We start from the raw sequence: 18,546 nt of genomic DNA on the forward strand, positions 1-18,546 counted from the left end.
ATTGGTCTGTGGAAGCTATGACTTTTATTTTTATTATTTTCTGAATGTGTAAACAAAACATCTAATATTTAAGTTTTGGGGGGCTCTTATTTTGGAATACAACATCAGAATGTCCTGAAACATTGTAGTTCACACCTTGAGAAGGTGTCCTCCCCACCTGAGGTGAAATTGGTCTGTGGAAGCTAGGACTTTTATGTTTATGATTTTCTGAATGTGTAAACAAAACATCTAATATTCGAGTTTTGGGGGGCTCTTATTTTGGAAGACAAAATCAGAATGTCCTGAAACATTGTAGTTTACACCTTGAGAAGGTGTCCTCTCCATCTGAGGTGAAATTGGTCTGTGGAAGCTAGGACTTTTATTTTTATGATTTTCTGAATGTGTAAACAAAACATCTAATATTCGAGTTTGGGGGGCTCTTATTTTGTAATTCAACATCAGAATGTCCTGAAACATTGTAGTTGACACCTTGAGAAGGTGTCCTCCCTATCTGAAGTGAAATTGGTCTGTGGAAGCTAGGACTTTTATTTTTATGATTTTCTGAATGTGTAAACAAAACATCTAATATTTGAGATTTGGGGGGCTCTTATTTTGGAAGACAACATCAGAATGTCCTGAAACATTGTAGTTGACACCTTGAGAAGGTGTCCTCCCTATCTGAGGTGAAATTGGTCTGTGGAAGCTAGGACTTTTATTTTTATGATTTTCTGAATGTATGGACAAAAAAGGTAATATATGAGTTTTGGGGGGGGCTCTTATTTTGTAATACAACATCAGAATGTCCTGAAACATTGTAGTTCAAACCTTGAGAAGGTGTCCTCCCCACCTGAGGTGAAATTGGTCTGTGGAAGCTAGGACTTTTATTTTTATGATTTTCTGAATGCGTAAACAAAACATCTAATATTTAAGATTTGGGGGGCTCTTATTTTGGAAGACAACATCAGAATGTCCTGAAACATTGTAGTTCACACCTTGAGAAGGTGTCCTCCCCACCTGAGGTGAAATTGGTCTGTGGAAGCTAGGACTTTTATTTTTATTATTTTCTGAATGTGTAAACAAAACATCTAATATTTAAGATTTGGGGGGCTCTTATTTTGCAATACAACATCAGAATGTCCAGAAACATTGTAGTTCACACCTTGAGAAGGTGTCCTCCCCACCTGAGGTGAAATTGGTCTGTGGAAGCTAGGACTTTTATTTTTATGATTTTCTGAATGTATGGACAAAAAAGGTAATATATGAGTTTTGGGGGGGCTCTTATTTTGGAATACAACATCAGAATGTCCTGAAACATTGTAGTTCACACCTTGAGATGGTGTCCTCCCCACCTGAGGTGAAATTGGTCAGTGGAAGATAGGACTTTTATTTTGTATGATTTTCTGAATGTATGGACAAAAAAGGTAATATACAAGTTTTGGGTGGTTCTTATTTTGGAATTCAATATATCATGCAGTGACAGGTTGTGAGGTGTGCTAAAATCTTTCTTTCGTTCTGTCTTTCTTTCTTTCTTTCTTTCTGACAGACAGACAGACAGAATAAATGAATGCATGCGAAATTGCCTTCGCAGGAATTTAACCTGTTTTAGTTCTGACGGCCATACCGCAATAACCAGTGTATACGCGCACCGCGAAATATAGGTGCGGCTAGTTTGACTTAGGACACTAAAGAGACCTTTCTACTGACTCTGAAAAACACTAAAATAAAGATGCACAGGTTCCCTGCTCATCTGCATGAACTTGCCTTAGGCATGCTGCACGGAGGCATGAAGACTGCAGATTTGGCGAGGGCAATAAATTGCAATGCCCGTACTGCGAGACACCTAAGACAGCATTACAGGGAGACAGGAAGGACAGCGGATCTTCCTCGCAGTGGCAGACCATGTGTAACAACACCTGTATAGGATTGGTACATCCAAATATCACACATGCGGGACAGGTACAGGATGGCGGAAACAACAACTGCCTGAGTTACAGCAGGAATGCTTAATCCCTCCATCAGTGCTCAGACTGTCTGCAATAGGCTCAGAGAGGCTGGACTGAGGGCTTGTGGCAACCACATTTGCACATTGCAAATTCTTTTGAATTTCCAAAAAAAGAAGAGAAAACGAAATCCTAAAAAGTCTAAATAGTCTTTACAAAACTGTATTGGGGCCCAGACACAGCCAATGCAGGGGTGTCTCAGGGATCTTCTATGAAAATATTACAATATTTTATCGAGTTTATCAATTGATTGCAGTTGGATATGAATGTTATAAGATGATCTGTTCATTTTGAATCATAATGACAGTATATATATATATATATTTTACATTAAAATTATTTTCATATTTCTTTACATACAGATATCCATGTATGGGGGCATAGAAGCCCTTGAGACTGAGGAATGATACTGTATGGGGGTTCAGAGGTATCTCCAAAGAGAAACTTTTGAAAATGTAAAGGTCTGAATGGACCATTTCTCTATTTTCATTCAAGTGAGAAAGACTAGGCTACAAACTATTAATTGTTTTGTCTTTCATCCTTGTCAAGGTTTATGACATCTGAATAATTTCACAAAATTAGAACAGAAATCTATTTGTTTATTATTAAAGGCTTGGAACATGCTGATTAATAAATAATAAACTAAACTTAGAAAGAAAAAACTTTATGGTCTAAAGGCGCTCTGGAAACACGCACCTCATGTTTACTCACATGTGGCGAAAAGAGGATGCGGCCTGGGACAGGGAATCAGTGCAGGGTGTTTCAGTGCTAGAGAAAATATTCATGAATACAGCGCAGAAAGATCAGATATGATGTAACCGGCACTGTTGTTTTGTCACGCTGCTCACTAGAGACGATGAGATGGCGTAAACATCGTCATGATGTCTTGCAGTCAAGATGGAATCAATCTGAGATCCGGAACACGGTGACCTGCGTAACGGGGGCAATAGCAACTTAGTACAAGTGGTGCTCGCAGCAGAGCAAGCTCCTCCTCTCTAGACGTCCAGCGAGGAGGAGCTACACGTAAGCTCCTCCTCTCTTGACCTAGTCTAGCTCCACCTCTATGGATCTAGTGAAGCGCCACTCATTTCCCCACATAATGGCTGTTAACGTTAATGCAAGACCTTCGTCTGATCGACCTTAACTTAATGAGGATTTTTTTTTATTATTGTTGATACGCAAATATTAGGTCAAAGTAACCATAAGACTTGCATGGAACTGGAGATGCTGGTATAGCTGATATTGCCTGACCTTTCTTTACAATGTTTCAGAGGCGGCGGCAGCCGATTTTGCCGGGGCTTCAGCCCCGAATGTTTTGAGTGTAGCCCCGAATGAATTTTGAAAATTTGACTGACAAATATGAAACTGGACAATAGCCTATGTAAACCCCCGAAATCACAAGTTGCCTTATTTCATTGTGCTTTGGCTTTGCACATACTGCATATAGCCTGTAAAAATAGACATAGGCATAATCTAGCCTATAGAATAAGTTTCTTTGCTGTCGGTAGCCTATGGGCGACTCTGTTTCTTCCTCTCTGTTGAATATGCAGCAGGTAGGGGAGGAGCTGACATCAACTTACGTTACTTAGTGGCGAGTTAACAGCAGTTAGCAGGAAAGACAGCAAAAATGAAGCAAATGAGGCTTCTAAAATTTCCGAAAGAAGTCAGTGGGTAAGAATTCACATTTGTTTTTGTCCCTTTGTAGAGTGATTTTATTTAAAAGAGTAATTTCCTCTAAAAGAGCAAAACACAGCGGCGTTGAACGTCCTTTTAAGGACGTGTCTTTATAAAGATGCCCTTCCGCCCCTGTGTTGTTTCTGGATGCGGTAGAGTGCTCTCCGCTTCCGACGGCCACAGGCGCTGTCTCGTGTGTCTGGGTAGCGATCACACCGAGGCTGCGTTTGTGGATGGTTCATGTTCTCACTGCGAGAACATGACCATGACAACGTTGCGGTCGCGGCTTGCTTACAACCGTGAGCAAGCCACTCCAGCCGCCCCCCGTATTGCTCCTTCTTCCCACGGGATTGAGGACGATGCGGCTGGCAATGGAGGCGATTTGGGGATGGCTGCGGGTGCAGCTCCGCCGGTACGCCCTCGGACCACCCGCGCTCCAGCACGCCGTTGATTCCCGTCCGTGCTCGAGGCGGCGGCGACTCGCCTCACAGCCAGTCAGCCGACCCTCTTGCGATGGAAGCTGATGAGCTCGCCGCAACATCGGAGGGCACGGCATCTGATGCAGAGGACTCCCTGGGCTGCCGCCGGGCTTGCACGCCCAGGCTGAGGCTGACGCACAGATGTCCAACATGCTTTCCCGGGCAGCCAACAGCGTGGGCTTGGATTGGAACCCTCCATCCTCCCCACAGCCATCACGGCTGGATGACTGGTTCCTGGGGTCTGCGCGCCGCTCACAGCCTCGCCCCCCCGGTTCCGTTTTTTCTGGAAGTGCATGACGAGCTGACGTGGAGAGCACCCCTCTCCACTCGTCACACCGCCACAGGCTCGTCCGCCCTCGCCACCCTCGACGGAGGAGCGCGCCACGGGTACGCGGCGATTCCCCAGGTGGATAGGCCGGTTGCGATCCATCTATGCCCCGTACTCCTTCCCGACCTGTAGAGCAACCTCCTCGCTGACAGCGAAGGCCTACAGCGCCACCGACGCGCCGCTTCCGCCCTGCATGCCATGGCTCTCCTGCAGGTCCACCAAGCCAAGGCACTTCGCAACATGCACGGGGGTGGCCCTGATCCCGACACGCTGCAGGAACTGCGCTCAGCAACTGACTTCACCCTGAGAGCGACGAAGGTCACAGCGCAAGCGCTCGGACAGGCGATGGCCATGCTAGTGGTCCAGGAACGTCAACTGTGGCTGAACATGGTCGAGATGCGTGAAGCCGACAAGACTCGCTTCCTCAACGCCCCTGTCTCCCAGTTTGGCCTCTTCGGCGACACCGTCGAGGACTTTGCCCAGCAGTTCTCCACGGTAAAGAAGCAGACGGAGGCCATCTCTCACATCATGCCTCGCCGCAAGCCTGCCGCCACGGCCCATGCCCCGTCTGCTCAGCAGTTCTCCACGGTAAAGAAGCAGACAGAGGCCATCTCTCACATCATGCCTCGCCGCAAGCCTGCCGCCATGCCCCATGCCCCGAGGGCGTCCTCCCGCGGCCAGAAGACAAGCTCCTGCTCCGCCTCAACCCGGGCCCAGCTCTCAGCCCCAGCGTCGAGCAAACCGCGCACGCCCCCTGTCTCACGGACCCCCTCGAGGACCCGGAAGGCTCCCAGGCGCTCCTGAGACATCGCACCCAGAGTCCAAGAAGTTAGCTCTGGAGGTGGTAAGACCGCTCCGTCCCCCGGTGGAGGGCCGGGAGGAGAATCCTTTGTTTTTTCATTTGCCGCACCCCTTAACGGGGGCTGCGGTACCCAAATTCTCAATAAAAGAGCTATTTCCTTTGTCTCTGGGACATATGGCCCGCAAATGCCATTCTCACGGCACTCTGCTTTCAGGCCTCAACAGTCCCGGCTCCATGGACGCGGTCTCCCCGCCTTCAGCCCCACGACTGTTCCCCGGCCGGCCGGTTCAGATGAGTCCAGAGGACGCCAGCATCAGACCTCCTCCTCAGTCACTGAACCCGCCCCTGCCGGGTGCGCTGAGCAAGGTAAGTGCTTTGAGTTTATTCTCAGCACCAGAGCCTCGGACGCCAAGTTGCCTCCCGACGCCACGCTACCTGTTCCGCGACCGCTGCGAAGCCCCGCCGGTACGCCCAAAAACCCGCCCCTTTGGTGCCCCTAGCACGGAGTTTAGAGGCGTGGCTTTCACTGCCCAACCCGCCACGCTGGCTGCACCAGACCATTCGACTCGGTTACGCAATTCAGTTTGCCAGGTCTCCGCCCCTTCGTGGACGTACATTTTTCCGCAGTACACGGCCAACATGCCCATTCCCTGCGCGAAGAAATCGCCTCCCTTCTATTAAAGGACGCTGATAGAGCCTGTCCCTCCAACCGAAACGAAGAAGGGTTTCTACAGCCCTTACTTTGTTGTACCCAAGAAAGGCGGCGGTTTACGACTGATCTTGGACCTGCGAAGTTTTCAATCGGACCTTGTCCAAACTCCCGCTCAAAATGCTCACCCAGAAACAAATTCTATCTGGCGTCCGCATCTAGATTGGTTCGCAGCGGTAGACCTGAAGGACGCGTACTTCCACGTCTCAATTTGCCCTCGACATCGACCCTTCTTACGGTTCGCGCTCGACGGTCAGGCGTATCAGTACAAAGTCCTCCCCTTCGGCCTGTCTCTGTCCCCTCGCGTCTTCACGAAAGTCGCAGAGGCAGCTCTTGCCCTGCTCTGAGTAGCCGGCATACGCATACTCAATTACCTCGACGACTGGCTCATACTGGCTCACTCTCGAGAGTTACTATGCGCACACAGAGACCAGGTGCTCAGGCACCTCAGCTGTTTGGGCTTCAGGTCAACTGGGAAAAGAGCAAGCTCTCCCCGGTCCAGAGCATCTCTTTTCTCGGTCTGGAGTTAGACTCAGTCTAAATGACAGCACGTCTCTCCAACGAGCGTGCTCAGTCAGTGCTGAAATGCCTCGCTTCCTTCAAGCCAGGCGCCGTGGTCCCGCTTAAAACGCTTCCAACAGCTCCTGGGGCATATGGCATCCTCCGCGGCGCGCCGCTGGGATTGATGCATATGAGACCACTTCAGCACTGGCTCCGACTCGAGTCCCGAGATCGAGCATGGCGCCGCGGCACGCACAACGTAAAGTTACCTCTGCCTGCCGCCAGACCTTCAAACCCTGGACAGACCTTTGCTTTCTAAGGGCTGGAGTACCCTTGCAGCAGGTGTCCCGACGCTGTTCTGGTCACGACCGACGCCTCAAATTGGGTTGGGGCGCCGTGTGCTACGGGCGCGCAGCCACAGGTCGGTGGGACCGAGGCCCGCTGCGCTGGCACATCAACTGCCTAGAGCTGCTGGCTGTTTTTCTGGCCCTGCAGAAGTGTCTTCCGTTGATTCGGCACAAACACCTCTTAGTCAGGACAGACAGCACCACGGTCGTAGCCTACATAAACCGCCAAGGCGGAGTACGCTCCCTCCACATGTCACAGCTCGCCCGTCGTCTCCTCCTATGGAGTCAGCAGCGACTGGAGTCACTGCGCACCAATCACATCCCCGGCAACCTCAATGTGATGGCGGACGCGCTGGCAAGACAAAGCTTGCCCGGCGGAGAGTGGAGACTCCACCCCCAGTCGGTCCAGCTGATTTGGGACTGGTTCGGCAAGGCCCAGGTAGACCTGTTTGCCTCCCAAGAAACCTCCCACTGCCCGCTCTGGTATGCCCGGACAGAGGCACCCCTCGGGGCAGATGCGCTGGCACACAGCTGGCCCATGGGGCTGCGAAAGTACGCATTTCCCCCAGTGAGCCTTCTTGCACAGGTGCTATGCAAGGTCAGGGAGGACGAGGAGCAAGTCACTCTGGTAGCCCGCTACTGGCCTACCCGGACTTGGTTTTCGGACCTCACACTCCTCACGACAGCCCCTCCCTGGCGGATTCCCCTGAGGAAGGACCTTCTTTCTCAGGGACGGGGCACCCTCTCGAATCTCCACATCTGGCCCTTGGACGGGATGCGGAAGATCTAGCCGGCCTACCACCGACCGTCATAGATACAATCAATCAAGCCAGAGCCCCCTCGACCAGGCATCTCTACGCTCTAAAGTGGCGTCTGTTCGCGGACTGGTGTTCTTCCCGAGCCGAAAACCCGCAGAAGTGTGCAGTTAGGTCAGTGCTCGTGTTTCTTCAGGAGAGGCTGGAGAGGAGGCTGTCCCCTTCCACCCTCAAGGTGTATGTCGCCGCTATCATGGCCCACCACGACACAGTAGACGGCAAGTCTCTTGGTAAGCACGACTTAATCGTCAGGTTCCTAAAAGGTGCCCGGAGGATAACTCCCTCCCGGCCTAACCTGTTCCCCTCCTGGGATCTCTCGGTCGTCCTTATGGGCCTCCAGAGACCCCCCTTCGAGCCACTTGACTCAGCTGGACTCAGGGCCCTCTCTCTCAAGACTGCCCTGCTGATCGCGCTCGCTTCCATCAAGAGGGTCGGGGACCTGCATGTGTTCTCTGTTAGCGACGCTTGCCTGGATTTCAGTCCGGGAGATACTTTCGTGATCCTAAGACCGCGACCGGGCTATGTGCCCAAGGTTCCTACCACGCTCTTCAGGGATCAGGTAGTGAACCTGCAAGCGCTGCCCCGGGAGGAGGCAGACCCAGCCCTTTCACTGCTGTGTCCAGTACGTGCTTTACGTATTTATCTGGACCGCAAACAGAGCACTAGATGCTCTGAGCAGCTCTTCGTCTGCTTTGGGGGACAGCAGAAAGGGAATTCTGTCTCCAAGCAGAGACTCGCCCACTGGGTTGTCGACGCCATTTCCCTGGCTTATCACACCCAGGCCGTGCCCCCCCCCCTTGCGGGTCCGAGCTCACTCCACCAGGAGTGTTGCGTACTCATGGGCACTGGCTAGGGGCACTGCCCTAGCAGACATTTGTAGAGCAGCGGGCTGGGCAACACCTAACACTTTTGCGAGATTCTACAATCTCCGAAGTTTAGTCAGTATCGTCCCGTGTTCTCTCAGGTACGGAGCCCGTGAGAACTCGGGTGGCACGCCCACGATCTGACCAGGTGAATCGCTTGCACCTAGCTCCTTCCCCTAACCAGGGGAAACAGTGCCTTCATTCCCAGGAGATCTCAGGTTTGGGACACTGGTCGATTCCTCCCTAGCCCTTGTGGGTCGCAGTTCAGCGGAGGAACTCGCTGACCCAAGCCACTGCGGGTACCGTAAGCTACCCTGTACTGGTATAGGTGCTCCACAGGTAAGGCCTCCTTCGACTCCCCTGTGTGTAACACCAAGGTTCTGTCCCCACTGGCGAGCTGACTCCGTGTTTCCCTTAGGCAGTCATGGCTGCCTCGGCTGCCGTGCTGTATGTTCCCCTCTATAGGCTGGATCCACCACCAGCACCGACTTTTCCACATAGGCCCTAAGTCAGGCCTCTGATGGTTTTGCCACTTAAACTTGCCTCCCTCTCGGGTAGGCGTGGCCTCCGCAGGGTCTTCTCCGCCCTGAATAAGGGCTAAGACCCCCTTCCCTCAACGCGTGTAAGGGCCCCGGCCTAAGTTGCTCTATGCGAGAAACATAGAGAGAAAAGAGGCCCGGCCAGGCTTGGCCCGTTCCCAGGTTGGCGGCCAGCACCTTGTTCCCCCCTCCAGGGTAACGATAAGGAATCCTGATGGCTTAAATGGGGCATCGGGGAAGGGTACGTGCAGCCTGATACAGTTGGTCATCCTGCATGTAAGAATACCTGCTCGCTCCTGTATCAGCAGTTCACGTACACGGCTCAGCGCGTGGCGCTTTTATAAGTGGATCACTAGTGTCGCTTCTCTGACACAACATGGAGAGAGCGACAGAAGGGGAACGTCTAGGTTACGTATGTAACCTCCGTTCCCTGATGGAGGGAACGAGACATTGTGTCTCCCCTGCCACGTCGCTGAGCCAAGCCACTGTTGTGGCCGGACCATTTCCGGCTCCTCAGAAAAATCCTGAATGAACTCCCGTGATTTGCGCCGCTTAAATACCCGTATGTCCGGGGCGGACATGCAAATACTGGTTGCCAACTCTCATTGGCCTTTTTTCATAGTTCAGAGGTGAATATCGGTGCTCAAGAGAGACCCCTAGTGTCGCTTCTCTGACACAACGTCTCGTTCCCTCCATCAGGGAACGGAGGTTACATACGTAACCTAGACGTTTTATGGAAACATGTCTGTCTTGCTTTGGCACATGGGCAGTGCCAGGCATTATTTTTAGAAACATATGCTGCTATGCTGCTGCCCAGTCTGCTGTGGTGTGATATCTTTTAAGCAACTTTGCTTCCTTGTGTCCCCAAATATCATCGCAGTAACCATTTCTGACAGAACCTCCACCGATGAATGCGGTGTCCATTCAAGGGCAGAAGAGCAAAGACTTTAGATGCATGCACTCATAAGGAAGAATTCCACTCCTGACTGCAAATTCAGCATTTGTCTTGCATTCATCAAGTTCAGATTAGGTTTTGGATTGCAATATATGTTTATTTCTGAACATAGGAGAGCAAGGCTTAAAGAATGATTTATCAACAGCAAAGATGCCATTTTTGGCATCAATGCATTGGCATGACAGGTGCTGTTTAGCTGAAATTCAGTTACCCTTTGCCTGTGTTTTCTGTTAATGTGAACCAGCAAGTTCCTTTTATTGATTTGAATGCCACAGTGTGTGCAAGTCACCCTGACTTGCTGCCAGACGCATAATCCTACTACTGACGGTGGTGCTGCTGGGGATGGAGGTGGTGCTGCTGGTGTTAAAGGTGGTGCTGCTGCTGGAAAAGGAGGTGGTGCTGCAGATGGTGCTGATGCTGCAGATGGTGCTGATGCTGGAGATGGAGATGGTGCTGCTGCTGTGGGTAGAGGCTGTCAAGATGCTGTATTTTTGCAACTTGTCATATGTTTAATCAGAGCATCCCTTCTGATTAATGTTGACGTGCAGTAGCAGCAGTGAAAATGTGCTGCTTGTCTGCAGTCTAGACTGCACTTTATGATGACAAAATCTAAAATGTAGAAAGAATAACTTTGATAAATAATCTTGTTTACAATGTTTTATACAGTGCAGTGCCCCATAGAGGTTTTTACATCCCCTGGTCTAAAGAGATTTTCTATAGTTTTACTTGTTTATTAATTTAACAACGATGTCATTTATGAATTACATAACAAATTGAATTACCATATATGTAATTTGCCAATTTTTAGATTGTCTTATACAATAGGACAAAAAAGAGAAGGGGAAAAAAAGAGCAATACACATGAATAAAATAAATGTTTATCAGATAATTAACCTATAACTGTGGAGCTAGGGAATATTAATAATTTGTTGAGCAATCTACATTTTGGCAAATTACATATAGTGATTGAATTAAAAGTTTATGAAGCCCTTTGGAAGTTTGTTTTTAATATTTTAGACGTACTTCATTATGTCTTCATTTACGCAACATTTTCTGATAAAATATGGCACGATTAACAGAAAACACAAATAGTTTGGATATATTTGAATTATTTACTTAATACATGAAGTATCCTTGTGTGCAGAAGTATGTTTCACAATGCAAGGAAATGTTAAATGGAATTATATGTTCTTACTTTTAAACTCTAGGGAGAAATGAGAGAGGCAAAAACATGCAAAAAACTAAAGGGTTTATAACTTTCAAACATGATTTACACACAAACAATAATTGAACTGTAAAGAAACTTACAATAATTCACACACATACCTTCGTAATGAACTGCAACTCGAACATGACCTACTACATGAATCATTCAAATGGTTAAACACCAATTTACAGGCACAGTGGTATTTTTTTGCAGCACACTGTGCATCTCTCAATAGAGAGAAGGGGATCGTGTCCTTTCTTCTGTATTGTCTGATGCTTCTGTGCAGGTTAAACAGACACACACCATTTTCATATATCAGCAAAAAGTAAATAACTAATTATACAGATATATAAATCTATGTCTATAATTATCATAATACACACACTGCACACACTTGCTAATAGTTGCCAAAGGCAACAAATGGTGTCTGCAATTTAGGTCGGATGTTATTTCAAACACTTGTTGGTGTTTGTAAGTGCGTTTTGAGCTCAAGACACGAACATCACGAATGATCATTCAGATGTGTGTGATTTAGCAGGCATGACTACATTATACAATTAATTTCATGCAAATTTTAGGCTTATTTTAAGGAATTTAATGGCTAATTTACACACCGAACTCCAACAAACGTTACAAACACATGCAGGATGACTGACATTCTCACATGGAGAGTGCACATCCCTATTGATGTTTAATCATTATGCCATTTATTTTTAGTTTGACTGTCAGAATAACATTTCTTGTGTTCTTGTAATAAATCTTCAAAGCTGCAACATACGTTTAAACAAGCAGCATAAAAAAGTTTGATTTTGGGTAATGTTGATTATTGTTAATAATAACAATGTAAAAATGTATAAGCTTTTTTACTGTTTTATAATTGTATTCATCATTATGGTCATCATTATGAAGGCATTTCAATGCCATTAGCCTAATCCGCGCTATTGATGCTCGCACACGATTGAGTAAAGCCGCGCAACTTTTTATAGACTTTTTAAAACTCAAAAGCCTATAATTCAAATTTACACAATTCTAATTCAAATTGTTTTGTCATATTTCTGGCTCCATAAGCCCTAAGCTAGACCAGCCTGTAATTCTTTTTTTAAATTTATTTTATTTGCATGATCTGAGCTAAAAAGTTCAATTTATGTAAATATGTCATTTAAAAAAAGTTATTTGATTGTAATCTTGACCAACCTTTTTGGAGATTTTTCCCCATTCAAGTAGATGGAAGTTGTACTGTTATGTCCCTTGTATCCATGGAAAATAGCTGCCTGGGAGTATCCCCAAGATGGTCGCAGAGTGGAATGACTTATCTTGAAAGGGACTTTGTCTAAGTATTCAAAACCAACATAATCACTGTAAGAACAAAATAAGCATTTGACTCATAAACATATAGCCCAGTTTCTGACATATAGCCCTTGTGACAACTAGCCCTGTTCGCCCCAAAAATTTACTGTAAGTGCATGTGTTTATTAATTTAATGCATGCAAAACCTCTTCTAACTTTTCAAGATTCACACATATTCATACATATGTGTATTTAATTTCGTATTGCTACCTTTAACTTTTGCTGCTTAACCTACTCTAACACTTCCAAACTATATTTGACGGATGCTTTAACCTTTCATCATTATTTTCAACTTTACAACTATGAACAGATCTCAACGTATACAAGCAATTTTCATATCTATCTGACTGACAGACGTCATATGTGATCTGTCCCTGCCACTGTCTCTGTCGCAGACAGAAAATCAGTAGAGGATGTGATTTAAGACTGCAGTGCCCAGTGAAATCAGCTGGGGGGCATGAAAAGCTGAATCTTTGCCAAGTGTGTGTGCCCTTTAGCGGTTCTTCCTTTTTCTGTTTTAAATGTCACTAAATCAATAATTGCAGGAAATGTAAGTGCAGCGTAGTTCTAGCGGGAAAACTAGCGGCGGTACATCATCGCACCATTAGCTGGGTAATTCCCAGCCAATCACATGTAAGCCGTTGCTTTATATGTCTGCTCACAATCTACCACATTGCTGTTTCAGTGTGCTAACACGGCAACCTCCACCACCCCATCACCACCAGTTGAGTCCCTGCCTCCTATCTCGGTGGTAGGATATGACGGTTCCGAGTACAACTTCTTCGGACCGCCAGACGGGGCCTACGCCAAAGAGATATTACTTTTCTGTTTTATATTCATCAAATAAATGTCATCTTAAATTTCACTCAAGTCTGCAAGTCTTCCTGATAGAACAATACATTATGTGTACTTGGCACTGAATGAAGTCAACATTATTTTATACAGTAAGCTGTATAAGCTAAATAATTCAATAATTTACTGAAATTTGTATTTTTACTTTGTCTTGGCTCAACTGGGCCTTTCTGTGTGGAGTTTGCATGTTCTCCCCATGTTCACGTGGGTTTCCTCCGGGTGCTCCGGTTTCCCCCACAAGTCCAAAAACATTCAGGTTAAGTGAAATGGAGACTCTAAATTGCCACATAGATCTGAGTGAGAGTCCCCAGCAACTGGGAATTGTATCAGGAAGGGCGGCCGGCGTAATACCTGTGCCAAGTCAAATTTCATGGATCAAAGAAGTATTTTTGCTTTATTTAATGTTAAAAAAAATATTTTTATTTTATTGAATCTTATAAATCCACAGGTAAACACAAGGTATCAGGAATAAGAAATATAAATGTGAGTGTACCTCTGTTTGTAAGTTTTTTCCAAGCACGTTGTTTTGTTGGAGCAGGACATGAACTGGTAATTTGCCCCCTGTTTCTAGCATTTACCCCTTGCCTTGGCTCATAAAACTGCCTGGGTAAGTTGTTGGAACAGCTGAAGACTAAATGTAAAGGAACTAGATAAATCATTATATTCACCCTTAAAGCTAAAACTCTACAAGGCAATGTCTTGGTACACTTGCAGATTACAACTTCAAGTAGTATTACCTCATTTTCTAACATTACATGCAAGTCTAAGTTCCCCTGAGTATTCCTAATTTGAGGATTACATTCCACAGTCAAACTTCATCCATGTCAAGACATGGACTTGCTGTTTGTTGCTTTAGCTACTATAATATTTAACTAAAACTTTATTATCTTTATCATCTTCCCTCTTATTTCATAATAATAATAATAATAATAATAATAATAATAAACATCCACAGAGTACAGTTTCTCATTAATATACAAATAGGAGCATGTTGTTCTTTAGAGCACCTCATTGAGTCTGCACCTGTTTAGTGAAAGTTTTTTCACTTCCCTTTGAACCTAAAAGGAATTTCTCACAACAGCTGACTATCTTCTGAAAGTCTGCACTACGCCCATGCAACACTGGTACAGCTTAACTTTCAGCACATCTTTGAGGTTTCTTTGAGAGCACACAATCAAACTCTCAATATTAATGTTGTGTTTATTATTATAAAGCTTACACATATTTACTGATGAAAACTTCACCATCCCACTCTGTGCTAGAAAAGTTAACTTTCATTGTCACATCACCATTTACTTTTACATTTAGTGCCTTGTACACATATGTTAAGGCAGCCAGGGTTTGTTTATTGCAATTTTAATCACAGGTTAAATGCATTATGAGCAAAATGTGCATGAATTATCAGCATAGATCTAGCTCCCCCGGTGAGCTTAGTTTCCCCAAAGGTTATTTTTCATCTTTTCAACATCTTATGAAGACAATTGTATTTATAAGGCATAATCGACAATCATGTTGTTTATTTCAATAACACCATGAGGACATTAATACATTACAGATATCACAGCTTTATTTTAAGTTACAGCATAATTTTTTGTAAAGTTGAAAGTTTCAATTTTAAGTTTCAAAAAGTAAATCAATTTACTTGATTATTTTTACTATCATAGACAGGAAAGCTTCATCAGAGTTGAACTACAACGATGCTAGCTTAACAAAGCCAGCAAGATTAATGAAATGTATGTACTCTTGTATACTCTGGATTTCAATGTTCTCCTTTGAAACTTTGAGCCTATGAATTTTGAGTAGTTTGTGGTTTTCCTGCATAGCACATTTTCCCCATCAATTCAATGCAATTTTTTTTCCCCATTCAAAATTAGCATTAAAGTATGAGCTGTTTCCTCTTAATAGCAGTTTATTCAGTTTAATAGCAGACATCCATTCAAAAAGAACAGTCTCTTGTCTCCTCACCAGTGTACCACCATAGAATGTCTATGGGAGCAAATGTTTTATGCTATTTTAGGCTATGCTTGTAGTCTCCCTTAATAGAAGGGATCTGTTTTTGTCCCACTCTTTTCCCCATCCAATTTCCTGTTTGTACTCTTAATATTTACTTAAATACTACTTAAAATAATAGATAAAAATTGTATATAAATGTTGATTTTCACTGTGTTGTTCACAGTGAATATTGAGGAGTGCAGAGAATGGTATGATCCAAAGACGAGTTCTGTCGATCGGACTCGGCATGAACTGTGTATAGATTGCATCACTGTATTACTAATATTTTTGCAATAATGTTTTTTGGCAGAAACCATACTTTTAATGCAATTAACCATGGTGTTATTACAGTAATGTGGTAATATAGTAACCAGAGTTAATTTTGTGAATACTGTACATTTACAAAAAAATACATGGTGAAACCATGTTACTTTAGTAAAGCCAAGGTTATTTTTGTTGTCTAAGGTTGGGTTTAGGGGTACGGGTTAATGTAGTGTGTATGTGGGACTCTACATAAACAATAGACACACTGCAGTGATGCCCATGTAACGTATGCTAGTATTTAAATATGGGTACATATTGTATCTGACACTGTTTGCACCAGGTATCAATTAGTACCATTATTTGCACTAGGGTCAGGGTGCACATAATATCTGCCACTATTGTACTGGGGTGTAAATAGAATATACCATTATTTGCACCAGAATGCAAATAGCATCTGCCTAAATGATAAAACAATAATTCAGCAGAAGCTCCAAACAACAACAAATCCTCAATTCGTAGAGTCGATTATTGGCCCATGACAATGGTCTGTGACACGCATGTAAGACAAATATACTTTTCCCTTAAAATAACTACTAAAAAGAGAAAAGACCTTGAGAAAAAACAACTCCAACTCTTTGGTGTCTTATATAATGCTTAGGTGAGTTTAATCATCACTCTTTCTTGCTCATTAATCCTTCCCCAATAAAACTCATTACAAAAGTCCCCCTATAGTTATGAGAAACTGACATTCAACATTAGTTTATTGAAATAAAAACACTGGGGTGTAAAAAAAGATATAACCTTTAGTAAATATCACTTACATATGTCAGAGGCAAACAGCTGATAACAAATGTTAAGACTGATATAATCTCTCTCTTCAGAACAGAAGGCACTGACAGGACTATTTGTGTCTTCCTGGCTGGAATAAGATTGAAATATTCTGGTATTAAATCTCAAATATGCATTCAATAGTGTGCTAATAAATGTATGCTCACTGGATTTACATTTTTAAAGGAAAAGAATATTGAGGAAGATGAGGGAAGCTTGCCAACAGGATCATGTAAAGGAGGGCATATACCATTTGTGAATCATTCAGAAAACGAGCATTAATTCAAGTTCCTACATTAAACAGAGGGTCACAGAAGACTCAATGACATGTGATAAATTACGATGTCACACATTAAAAATAATACATATAAATTTAAAATAATCTGAAAGTTAAATGATTAGATGCCGTTCCAGCAGTTATATGGATCAAGAAATCAAGTCCATGTTAAAGTTTGACTTGAATTGATGCAATTTAAGACCATAGGACCAAATATTCTGTGAACTGAGGGTTTAGGAAGACTTGAGCAATATAGAGAGATGATTATACTTATTTCTGTGTCATTAAGACATTATTAAACAGACACCAAGGAAGATGAGAACTGTTGCCAGTAAAACAGGGATGTTGTTTTCCTCTGATGCTTGGTAGTGGCATAAAACAGACACTTATCTCTCAGGTGTCTTAGCAATCAATGTCTCTGACATGAAGTAGGCCTAGGCCCAGTTGCAAAAACCCCTCAAGTTAAAAAACAATTTTTAGTTATAATTTTAAGGGAATAATCACAGTTTTCTTAAGGTATTTGTTGTGACTGGCACCAAAAAATGGGCTGTTTGTTACGTCTGGAAAGAAGGGTTTCCAGAAGGGTTTCCAGACTGAACATAACACTGTAATGTTATGTTCAGTTTCTCTTCACGGTTTCTATGATGCTTACTTTTTGAAACACTCTTTGTGGAACAATAGTGCTGAAATGAATGGATGCAAAGCCTGGCCTGTTTTCAGCATGGAAAAGAATGTCCATCTTTAAACTTAATATAAGATACATTCATTTGTCATCATAACAGATGGCAATTGGCTTTCATTTATGATTCCTCTCAGAGACCTGCACATCTGCCTTAATCTGCCTTAATCTTCTCAAAATCTCAGGCTCCATTACTCTTATAATTCTACAAATGTCTGTCACTGCACGAGGGTCACTACAGGTGCAGAATCAATGCAGATACTGGGATTCAAAATATATGTTGGATATGTTTTAAGTAATATGGCTAGCAGCCTTTCACCACCTAAGGATGAATATATGGCTCTAAATCTCAAACACCAACCCCATGAAACTCATTGTAGTCTCCCTGTGACTGAGACTTTCATTGTGGTTGTTGATAATGTGTACAGTTTAAACCATGTGCAATATAAATCTGTTGATCAAATGCACAACTGCAATGCAAAGGTCCATATATGGGAAGTAAATACATTCAGCTATTTCAGCAACATAGACCGAACATTTGCAAAAATAGTAGCAAAAGTATTTTAACCAAATGGGGAATATGCATTTAAAGACTTTCATCACTGGGGCTTTCTCTTTAAAATATTATTGTGTTTACACATTCTGACATGTTACTCGCCTGTCCTGAGAATTTTTTTTTTTTTTTGCAAGCTTTAAATCTTCCAAAGTCACATCTTTCTTTTCAACATTATCAAGAAATAGTACTCTATCATGATCATTTTTACAAACTTTACTTTCCACAATATTTTATATTCTTCCACTATTCTTTTTTACCATATCTGTCTGGCATGCTGATTTTCTGACAGATTTATCATATCAATGATTATATATAGTGATATAGATATAGTGATTAGTCCTATCGTTGTCATACTTGGCTGCTACAGGGGAAATTAAACTTCATGAAATGAAGTGAAGGTGAGATGTGTTCATATTCAAAAAAAAACAGAATAAAAAAATATATTTTCTAGAATAAAACAAGATTGAACTAAAACATTCAAGGATGGAACTTAAAAGAGTCACTTTACTTTAACATAGTAAGGCTGAATTTACATTAATGCCTAATACATAAC

At 43.9% G+C, this 18,546-nt stretch overlaps 1 long non-coding RNA gene across 2 annotated transcripts; it reads right to left on the reverse strand.

Annotated features, from left to right (window-relative positions):
* Positions 1–317: 317 nt before the first annotated feature.
* Positions 318–1,174, reverse strand: LOC127640100 (uncharacterized). Of its 2 annotated transcripts, none has more exons than XR_007970057.1 (2): positions 1,139–1,174; positions 318–468 (listed from the first exon to the last, which is right to left on the reverse strand). It is a non-coding gene; the product is annotated as an uncharacterized LOC127640100 (long non-coding RNA). The 2 variants fall into 2 exon arrangements; XR_007970056.1 differs by lacking the exon at positions 1,139–1,174 and adding an exon at positions 972–1,007.
* Between the last annotated feature and the right edge of the window lie 17,372 nt (positions 1,175–18,546).

The sequence above is a fragment of the Xyrauchen texanus genome, chromosome 4, assembly GCF_025860055.1.
Source record: "Xyrauchen texanus isolate HMW12.3.18 chromosome 4, RBS_HiC_50CHRs, whole genome shotgun sequence".
Taxonomy (NCBI): domain Eukaryota; kingdom Metazoa; phylum Chordata; class Actinopteri; order Cypriniformes; family Catostomidae; genus Xyrauchen; species Xyrauchen texanus.